The 11584-nt window shown below is 40.0% G+C and overlaps 1 pseudogene; it reads left to right on the plus strand.

Moving 5' to 3' along the window:
- The first annotated feature begins 1136 nt into the window (after positions 1–1136).
- On the plus strand, positions 1137–5950 carry LOC113457655 (annotated as a pseudogene).
- Positions 5951–11584: the final 5634 nt, after the last annotated feature.

An 11584-nucleotide genomic window follows, 5' to 3' on the forward strand; every position in this document is an offset into this window, starting at 1 on the left:
TTCCCTCTTGGCGAAGGTTGAAGATTCATAAAAAAAAAAAAAAACATAATTCAGCCCTAGACTTAAAGACATCTGGCACAATGTCAAAATATCCTGAAGTATTCATTTTTTTTTCTGAAATGAGTCTAAATTAACCAGTGTCTCAATGTGCCTGTAGATTTGTTTTAAAAATCTGTTCAAATCTGAGATGTTAGAGGTTGGCAACACTAGTTCCAATAAAATGAAAACAAAATTCCCCAAAATGTATAACCAAGAATCAGGGCAGTGACTTCTCTGGGAACCTTCTTCCCTATGTATAAGCAAGATGTAGCTTATAAAGTGACGTCACCTTCCATGTACTTTGTAGCAAGATGTTTACAAAGCATAGAAGAGTGGATCTGGGAATGAAAAACCTAACACCATTGTTCTGTCAAGATTTTATTTGGGCTATTTTAATTCACACTGATTCATTTTAAAATTTAGATTTTGCAATGCCTTCTTAAGATTTGCGTCTCTGCTTTAGAAACCAGTTTGATGATTCATCTGTCACCCTGCTGGAAGTCCCCAAAGCAATCAAGTCCTTTCTCGAACATTGTGCTCATTTCAATTTCTATTTTTCCCTCTAAAAGAAACCTCTGTGCTCGTTTTACTAAAATAAGTGATTGCAATTAATGTCCTGAGAGGTTGATTTAAAAAAAAATCTTCCATCTTTTTCATAAAACAAAATGTAAAGATTAATAAAAATATACTGGATATTCTTAAACAATATATTTACAAACAGTTAGACCTTTAAATACCTAGTTAGGGGGTTCATTCCTAAAGCCTAGAGACATTTTTCTACTCTTTAGATGAATCAAAAGGCTTGCCAAAATTCATGTGATTTTGGCTAATCAAGTCTTTTATTAGAAATTAAGTCTAAAAGCAGATGCTAAAATGTGCACGACAGGTGGATGGCAGATGTTGTCAGGATTTGGAACTTTCTAATGTAAAGATGTGCAAGGAAAACCTTTGGTCACCGTAAAAAGTAGCTCAACCGAATTAACCATGAGAGGGTATAGTTCTTAGCGGGCTATTAAATAAGTGGTTGACACTTGTGAAGGGAACAAAGTGTTATCTAAGGGCACACCTCACAAATACATGGTCTTAATGGACTTTCCATGCCACCCTTAATAAAGAATCTAAATGGTTCTTACTCATCAGCTAACCTGACATTCATCTCAGACTGTGGAGAATGGAAGGAACTTGGGATCACAGTCCAGCCTGGAGCCCAGCCTCCGCCATGCAGTAAGAAGGCAGTGGCCTATAAGAAGTGAAGTTTGAAATGTCATCTGCCTGCATACATAATAAAAGTAAAATAATTCCTATTATACCACAGCTTTATATGTATATTTGTGTGTGTGTTTTTCATTCTTTTATCCTATTCATTACATTTTTGGAAATTCTTTTTCACTTATTTTGTGTACATGTGTAGGGTTGAAGCGCACATGTGCCGTGGTGTACGTGTCTAAGTCAGAGGACAGGCTGTGAGAGTCGGTTCTCTCTTTCTGCCACCTCCGTTCAAGGGACTGAACTCAGCTCATCAGACTTTACTGCAGGCTGGCCCCTTTACCTACTAAACCTCCTTGCCAGCCCCTCTATTACATTTTTAAATGCTGCTTTCTTAGCACCGATTGAATAGCCGTTATATTTTGAAAACTATGCCTTAGAACATGTCTGATATGTCAAGTTTTTAGGAAAATGCATGGACATTGATGATCCTGATCCACACCAGCACCAACAGAGGCCTCTCACATTGGACTACATTCAAAGGTGGCAGAGCCCTTACAAACGCTAACCTGCCTTCCTAGGTCCTGGGGGGTTAATGAGAGTGCTCTTACCCCCCTCCCCCTCCCTCCCTCTCTCTCTCTCTCTCTCTCTCTCTCTCTCTCTCTCTCTCTCTCTCATATCTCTCTCTCCCCCTTCTCTCTCTTTCTCTCTCTTTGTGTGTGTGCACGCGTGTGTGTGTGTGTGTGTGTGGTATTTGCTCACATGTGTATTGGGGTACATGCTCCCACATAAGAAGAGAGCCTACTCTGTCAATCTCTCTTTATTGCCTTAAGATGTTTTCACTAAACATGGAGCTAGGCTGGCACCAGCAAGTCCCATAGATCCTCTTGTGTCCCCCCAGCCCAGCCCCACTCTGGAGTAAGCAGCACGTGTGATTGTGTTCAGCTTTTGTATGTAGATGCCTTGTCCTTGTGCATGCACAGCAAATGCTCTTAGTGGCTGAGCCATCTGTTCAGCCACTTAGGAACACTGAGCCTAAACCCAATGGAGACATCGCTAATCGGCATATTTGGCTCGGGCCGCTCTCATTCTCTTACGTCTACTGTTTCATCCACGCTGAGATGCTTCCGTCCTTCCTTGTTTCCTTTGTCATCACTGTCCCAGCAACTCAAAGCTCATACTCACATCACTGAGTCAAGCCCTGGTTGCTCACCCACCTCTGACTGCTGGAAGATTTATCATGTGAAGCCTTGCATTCACTGCCGCCCACGCTGATGAGCACCAAGAACGGTGCTGACTTACAGAACACTGAAGCCATCCGTGTTAGCACACTGCTTACTTCGTAGCAGGAATCGTGCTGCGCTATTGCCCACTCGGTATTTTCAATAACTCTCAATGAGCTTCACTCAATAAGCATTGCTTTCTCTTTAATAATTGAGGGACACTGAGGATTTCAATACCGTGGAAAACAATCCCATGACCCACAGGTGTTCATTTGGAACAAGTTTCCAAAGTCCTTAGATAGTAAACCCTGCAAATCAAAAACTATAATTATTTTTACAATTATATTTATAATTATTTTATAACTCATCAGCTTACAGTGCTAGTGGGTTGAGTTCTTCCCATGCTGACACTGTGGTGCTGGCAAGCCTGTATGGTTCTCTAAAACCCCGGGCTTGCGGGGAGTCCGCTCCGGGCCTTTCCAGCTTACTCAGGCTGCCACATTCCACAACTTATGGCTGTTTTCCATTCTTAGAGTCGGCAGTCACAGGACTCTAACCTTTGTTTGCCCGGCCACAGCTCCTTCAGGGACTCTTCTGCCTCCTTCTTGTAACCCTTATAAGGATTACAAGCGCCCCTCTGATTACATTAGACGCACCTGGACACCCAGGCTAGCCTAACTGTCTCAAGATCCTTAACTTACTCACATTCGCAAAGCCATTCTCCCTAATAAGGCAACAATTACAAGCCCCAAGGATTAAGCCCTGATATCTTTGGAGCCATCATTCAGCTTCCTTCATGTAGAATAAACATTCCTTTCAAGTGTGCATAGAACATTTATCTCTATAGACTACCTTCTGGCCTGTAAAGTCAATCTCAATAAATTTATAAAAAATAGAATTATACAAAATGTCCTTTCCTGGCCACAAGTGAATTAAGATACAGTTTGAAATGAAAGAAATATCTAGAAAAATCTCCAAATAACCAAACATTATAAGATGCTAAATCATTCTGAGATTTAAAAAAAAAAATCACAAGAAACATTAGAAAATACTTTGGGTAAAAATAAAAGCACAGTGTACCAACATTAGGGAACACAGGTGAAGTATTGTTACATAAAACACTTGTATTTCATTTTTTAAAAAAGATACAGAAACAGTAATATGTACTCCCATCTTACAAAGAAGACAAACTAGAAGAAAAAAACTAAACTCAAAGCAGTAGGAAAAATACAGAATTATTTTTATTGGAAGTCTCAAACTGATTTTAGCCACACAAAAAAAAACCAACTCTGTAATGATAATCACTAAAGTCTACTTGTGATATAATGGGATATAAAAATAAACAAGGTTGGCGGGCTGCGGCAGAGGACAGACAAACTTATAACAAGGCATCCAAGATATCTTAACCTGGAAGGGAAAGCCCTTATTGTACGCATCACTTAGGCCCCTTCTTGAAACGAACACAAAATGAATCAGATTTTTATAGTATGAGTAACAGTCAGTGTTTTTTTAATATAAAGTCTTTGTGATCGTGGAGTAGGTAAAGATTTCTTAAATCAGATAGCTACAAGAAGCAAGCATTCAAAAAGTTTTGATCAATTGAAGTGATATATATTTTAAAAGTCTGTTCTTAAGAAAACACCATTAAGAAATGAAAAACAAGCCATAGGACTGAAAAATTCCATATATACATCACAAATAATCTTGCTATATTTAACAAATAAAAGCTAAAGGGCATCAGCATAAATCTTTATAAGCAATGACTTTCTGAATGAGTTTATTCCGTGTAACATTGAGAACATGAGTTCATGTTGAAACATCATCAATGTTTATCTGAAAATTGAGTGTCAAGTGGCTGTTTGTATTTTATCTAACCACCCTGTTTCCAAGCAACATGTATTCTGAATGGGTTAAGATTTCTTTCGAATGCTTCTTAATATGCTAAGACAAGCAAAGTATTTGACAAAGGATGTGAAACTTAAGGTCCTGTTTACATGTTGTGGGGCATGGGGGGGGGATAGTTTGGAAAATAGTGTGCCAGTTTCTTAGGAAATTAAAGACATCATTTCAACTGCAATTTAGCTCCTAAGTATTTTCCCAAGGAAAAAATGAATCTTCTTATCCTTAAACACTAGCAGATAAATGTTTTCCGCACCTTCACTTGTACATGTCAAGAACTAGAAACAAGTGTCCATCAATGAGATTATGAATAAACAAGCCATGGTGTGCGAAAATAATTAAAACCAAAAAGGAGACAAGAGTTCACACATACACAGCACCACAGATCAATCTCCTCCAAAACAGAGACAGATATCTGCATACTGCTAACATGTGCTGCCCTTCCCCACTTCATGTGCATACCATGTCAAAAATCAATCTACGACAAGATGAGTGAAATCAGAAAAAAAAAAAACAACAACAACAACTTTTTTTCTCGAGCAGGGAGAGCGGTAGTCAGTTGAAGGGAAGGAAACACAAGCGAAACTTTCAGAATGATGTAATTGCTTCATATGCTATTGTAATAACTGGGAGGATAAGTGTTGACATTTCAAATTAGCAGAATGAATCTTATTTGGTCAAAGAAATCGAGAAAACGTGAAAAGAAATCACAGTGTTAATGTATGAAATAGTGAACAGAAATGAGAGGCCGGGGCGTGCCACTAGCATCTATGTGATGCCGGTTTGCAGACATGTAGCTATGGGATCGTGGAGGCTTCCACCTAGATTTCAAGGAAGCTCTTTTGTGGCCCCTCCAAATTGGTTGGCTCGGTCAAGAAGAAGCTGACTATCCCCTTCACAGGCACCATCTGTCAGAAACTCATCGGAGTGGGCGATGAACCCGAGCTTTTTACTTTCCATGAGAAGCGCACAGCCACAGAAGTTGCTGCCGCCGCTCTGCATAAAAAGTGATGTGGCCGGAATTCACGATAGAAACGACAAACCAGGTTTTCCCATGAAGCGTGGTGTCTTGACCCATGGAAGAGTGTGCCTGCTGTTGAGTAAGGGGTGTTCTTGTTATAGACCAAGAACTGGAGGGAGTGGAAGTCTGTTTGCAACACAGTTACAATTGAATGTCAATTTGAGTGTTCTCAACTTGGTTATCATTAAAAAAATAATTGAGAGAAGAATATTTCTGGACTGACCCTTACTGTTGTATTTCAAGATTTAGGACTCAAATCTTGAAAAAAAAAGCAGAGTCCAAAAGCTTTTCGGTCTCTAGAAGCTGTTCTACCTAAGAAGATGATGTTCACCAACATGTCTTTAATAAGGAAGAAAAGATGTCCAGGACCAAAGCACCCAAGGTTCAGCATCTTGTTACTCCATGTATCCACAAATTCCAATCCAGTGCTCTGAAGAAACAATGCACTGAGGAAAATGAGGAGGAGGCTGTGGGATGTGCTAAATTTTTGACCAAGAGAATGAAGGGAGTCAAAGAAAAACACCAGGAACTGTGGTCAAGAGATGTGGATTGTTCCCACTGAAAGCTTCCACTTCAATACACTTAGATAGGGCTTACTCCATCTTAGTGCAGCTAGTGCTTGTAAGAAAGGAATCATTCTTGCAGATGAGCTGAGATGGCACATTCATAAAGAGTTCCCAAAGACTTCTGCTTAAATCACGGGAGGGTGAGATCATGAGGAAGAAAGGCAATGCCAGCACAGAGGTCTCTAAATTCAGAAAGATATCCCACGTTACTCTTTCCAATACAGCTATATATTGTTTTAAAACATTAGACATCTATCACTTAATATTTACCTGGCTTATAAACTGAATTTGACACACTTTTCTTTCTCTTGGAAAAGTTTTGGCATAAAAATATTAAAATTTGAGTCACTATTCAACCCAAATGTTTATATATTCAATTAAGGAGGCTGAATTTTCATGTGACAAAAAGTAATTCAACAGATAGAAATGCCATAAAGAGTTGATTTATCCTACAAAAGGGAAGAATGTGCCATTTTCCAGGGTACAGATGTGGCATTACTTAGCATCAGAACCTTGTAAAATGTGAGCATATAAAACATAGAATATCCTAGGCATGTTTAGTAGAAAGTATAAACACTGAGACAGGGTGGGTAGCATATAAAGACCTCAACTGAGTTCCCTTGAACTTATTACCTTACCAATCTAAACACAGGTCTAGACCCCGCTAAGGGATGGGTGGTTTATTTTTATAAAGCAGCGCAAAGATGTAATAGACAGTGTGAGTACCTAAAACCCCAGTTAACCTCACAAATCTCAGATAAAGGGAAACCACTCAGCAGCCAGTTAACAGTCTAATGGCAATTCTGAATCACAAATTGACCAAGACACAGTGATGCGGGCAGCCATCTGCTTTGTTGAAAAAAAAATGCTTTTCATTAAGAAGGAAAGTGTGTACAGTTTGTCTCGTACATCATGTAAGAAGCAGAAATACCCAGGCCAACTTTGCTTTTAAAAGTAAATCAAGAACAGAAAGATTAGTAAATGGAACCTGTCAGAGTGGAAGCCTGGTTAAGTATCAAAAGGAAGTTCGAGGATCCTATCATTAATTTGAAAGTATTAACAGAACTAGATCTCCATGCCTCGAGGACCTGGTTCTGGCTGGAGCAATGTGAAATAACAATGGACTTAGGGACAGTAAGCAAAATGTGCTTGCTTTCACAGCAGGAAATAGAGCCACAACAAAGACATGTTTGGAGAGCGCATGAGAACAAAATGGACTAGACAGCTGGTGCCCAAGCCGGGCAGACACTGCTTTTGTAACTGGAGCAGTTTTTTTTAACATTCCTACAATGCATCGCAATTCATGCATCAAATGAACAAATTCACACTGAACCTCTACAGTATGATAATTCCTAAGAAACAGTCGTTGATAGGATAGTGTCTCTTCCTTCTGAAGTTTACATTGAATTAGGAGAAGCAGGCAAAGCTCAGTTTCATACAATATGATATGGAGAGAGGAATTATAGCTTATAGAAAGAAGACTTGGTCTACACAATGATGCTGGAAGAACTTCCGTCTTAGGGGTGCGAGGAGGATATCCAAACGTGCTATGGTACAAGGAGCAGGTGTGAGAATAATGGGGCAGGAGAGACGAGCGAGAGGGGAGCAAGGCTCAGCTAACAGTCTGGTACACCATGCTATGGAGTCTAAAATGTTGTCTCGAGAACGCAGAGAGAAGAAGAAACATGACTAAGTTTTCTTGTCAGAAATGTGAGTGCAGAGAACAGATAACAGGGCAAGCTGGACACAAGAGACGGTGCAATAAGGTACAAGATAGAGGTTGACCACTTTGGCTGAGAAGAAGTGGTGGAGATGTAAGGAAGTGAATGGCTTTTAGCAGCAGCCAGGACATAGAAGCACCAGGACTGACGATTAACATTGAGAGTTTTGAAGAAGACTGTGTACTGGAAAATTCTGTTTGGTGTGGATTTGGAATAGAGATGACAGAGTGTCCTCATCATCCTAGAGCCCCTGTGGTAGCTTGTTTGGGCATTTGTAGGACAGTCTAGAGAAAGGAATAAAAGGAGAGAGGGGGAGGGATGGAGGGGAGTATAAAGACAGCCTAATATGACATGCCCTCTGGAAGTTCCTTCAAGAGTTGGTACATAGTAGATCTAATTAGATCATGGGAGAGTCCATGAAGCGGCTAACTCTGTCTAAAATCAATAGGTCAAGGCTACTAGCAGTGATGGAGTTTTGGTGAGTGTGTTGTTATCAAAGAGTAAAGAAGTGAGGATGAACCTCAGTGGTGGAATACTTATTTAGTATATGCAAGATCGTGGGTTCAAGCCCTAGCGTTGTAAAAAAAACAAAAATATTTTTTAATTGGGATTGACTCCTTCCTGGCATCTTATATCCTGCCTTATCATGTGATGTTTTCTGAATATGGTTGATTGTACTTTTGCCTCCCCATCCTGCTGTAGCACAGCCAGGGACCTCGGGCTAAATCATTATTGTCATGCTGTTTGTACCTTCCAAAGAAACCGCTTTACTTTTGAAGTAATCAAGCCTCAAGCATTTTGTTTTAGAAAAGCCAATGAACTAAGATAGAAAGCTAAAGTAATAGTAATAAAAGAAACCTACCAGAGAAGCATGAACATACATGCCATGAGAGGAGAAAGGGGTAAGAAAAGCAAATGGTCAGTATGATATTACACTATGGTGACAGGAAAAAAAATAACTCAGAGATGAGGAGCAATGAGTGCTTTAGCAAATAAAACAAAAAAAAAAAAAATGAGATGAAGAAGACCAGAAGATCGTGGAAGCCAAAGGAGGGGAGTCTTGTGAGAACAAGGATGTGTTCAACAGCACTGGATACTGCAGGGGAAATATAAAATGGAGACTATAAAATATCCATTAAATTTAATAACATTTACACAAATATTAGCTGGCCTTCGTTGCGCAGCCATGGGCTCCCTCCTCCATGGGGAGGAAGGAAGCTATCGTCAGTGTTTCTCTGTGACCTGCTGGTTCTCTAAAGCTACCGGTTCTCCTCAGACCCTCCAGCTGGACGCTGCCCCGCTTTTCTCCTGCAGTTTGCTTTTGCGCTGCTCTAAACATGTCCTGCTGCCCTTCCTTTTATAACTTTGCAGCAGAATTACCTCCCCCAGCCTTGTTATCAATGAGAAAGACTCGACCATTATTAGCAGCTCATTACTTACAGTGCCCTTGAAAGAGATGTCGCTGACGCCAATGCTCACCTCCTTAAACACACACACACACACATACCACACACACACCACACACACACACCACACACAGTGAGCCTATCCTATCCCCCCCATACCTCCATCACCCACCTCCTTTCTTCAGTGACATTCGCTCTTGTGTTGTAGTTAACTCTACGTGCTTGATTTCCATTTACCTTTAAACTTCTCAGAAGCACAGGCAGCCGCTTGTACTTGGATCTTGCTCGCCTGTCCACCCTGTGAATACTTCTTCATAAATATTTACCAAATTTAAGTGGTTTGATTGAATGCGTTAAAAGCTTACCTGTCTTCCTTCTGTCCCCAGTTCTTGGTAGAGGCTGGAAAGTCTTTCAGACTTTTTTTTTACTTTTGGAGATGAATTCTTTCCACTGTGGGCCTGAATTAAAGGCCTCACTCATTCTGTAGTTTTCATCAGTGGGTTGTATTTATTCTTTAAGTTGACATTTAGTGAGTCGCTGTATAATAAGACATTTTTGACAGGTTAAGGATATTTTTATTTAATTCATATTCACAAAACAATATTAGTTTGAATCTGAATTGTAGGAATTTGTAGGAATAAATGAACTCTTCTAAGACAAATGTATCTGAGGCTGAAAAGTATTTTATAAGATTCAACATCCTTCCCTCACAAGAGCAATCTACAATTCATACTAGAAAGAAAGACCACTAAAAGTTAGGCGATCTGTGCAAAGTCCCTACTTAACACACTCAGCAATAAAAGATCAGTATTCTACTTAATATGCTGGCTTTGTGGGCGCCTAGCCAGTTTGGATGTTCACCTTCCAAGATATGGACGGAGGGGGGATCCTACTTAATTTTCTGGCTTTGTGGGCGCCTAGCCAGTTTGGATGTTCACCTTCCAAGATATGGACGGAGGGGGGAGGACCTAAGACTTACCACAGGGCAGGGCACCCTGACTGCTCTTTGGACTGGGGAGGGAGGGGGAGAGGAGTGCGGGGAGGGGGTGGTAATTGATTGGTTGGGAGGAAACTTGTTTTTTGTTTTTTTTCCTTTTCTCAATAAAAAAAATGAAAAAAAAAAGATCAGTATTCTTTCTAAGATCATGAACAAGAACGAAATGTTGTCATTACCTATTTTTTTTTTTTGCAATAAAATCAAAATAGCTAGTGTGGGGTAATAGAGAGAGGAAAGCAATTAGAGATCTAAGACTGTGGTATTGGCTCCTACTCAGACTTACTGAGGGCCTATGAGAGATGTGACTGCAATGGTGGCCTGTGTGCAGTCAGCAGCACAGGTGGTGAAACAGGAAGCCTCAGGGCAGTCTCAACAGCGATGCCACTCCAGGAAAGCAGCGCTGATCCTTCCTGATGTGGGTGTTTTCACAACCTATCACCTTCCACTAGCCCCACCTCTTAGAGGTCCTGATGCCTCAGCATCACACTAAAGACCAGGCTTCCGGCAAAAGAAACTTATAGCTATATACTCAAATGGTATCTAAGACATAAAAGATGCCTGCTTTTACTGGGGCCATTTAGCATAATATTAAAAGTCCTAACTGAAGCTCATATGCACAAATAGATAATAAATATTTAAAAATTGTAAAGTGACAAAGCATGAAAGTTAGAAGAGTATCTGTTTTCAGAGGGCATAATTTCATAGGTATAAACACTACACTTTTGCACACACACACACACACACACACACACACACACACACACACACACTGTATTACTCAGACTTTTCACTCTGACCAAATACCTAAGAGAAGCAGTTTGAGAGGAATAACCATTTGTTTGGCTTTACAGTTTGAGAGGGTTTGGTGCAGCATGGCACAGACAGTGTGGTGGAGCAGAGAAATTCATACCATGGCAGTTAGCAAGCAACGGAAGTGAAAAGTGGAAGGGATTGACACCGCAGGTGACTCCGAAGGACACATCCCCAAGTGGCCTCCTTCCTCTAACTAAGCCCATTCGCCTACCATTCACCACACCTCAATGCCATCGTATAGAGCATCCAACAAGAGATTCACCCCTTCATCACTTCAGAATCCTAATGATCTACTCATCAGTAAATATGCCATCAGACCTCCCCGGGGCTTTACCAGCCTCCTAGGTAGTTCTCAGTCGAATCCAGTTTATAGTTAAGATATTCTCAAAGATATGATAGCTGATAATAATTTCAGCAAAGTTCCAGGACACAAAATCAACACACACACACAAAATTGTGATTCTATATGCTAGCAATTAACATAATTAAAATGAAATTCAGAAAATAATTCCATTTACAATATCATCAAGATAGTCATAAACCTAACTAAAGATGTAAAATGTTGAAAACTACATAGACAAATTTAAAGAATATATACTTTATTATATACTTAATAAATAATTTTGTCAAAGGTGTCAATCAATACTATCAAAACATTCTACACATTTAACAAAAATTCCTAACACAATACTA

The sequence above is a fragment of the Microtus ochrogaster genome, linkage group LG4 (assembly GCF_000317375.1).
Source record: "Microtus ochrogaster isolate Prairie Vole_2 linkage group LG4, MicOch1.0, whole genome shotgun sequence".
NCBI lineage: Eukaryota > Metazoa > Chordata > Mammalia > Rodentia > Cricetidae > Microtus > Microtus ochrogaster.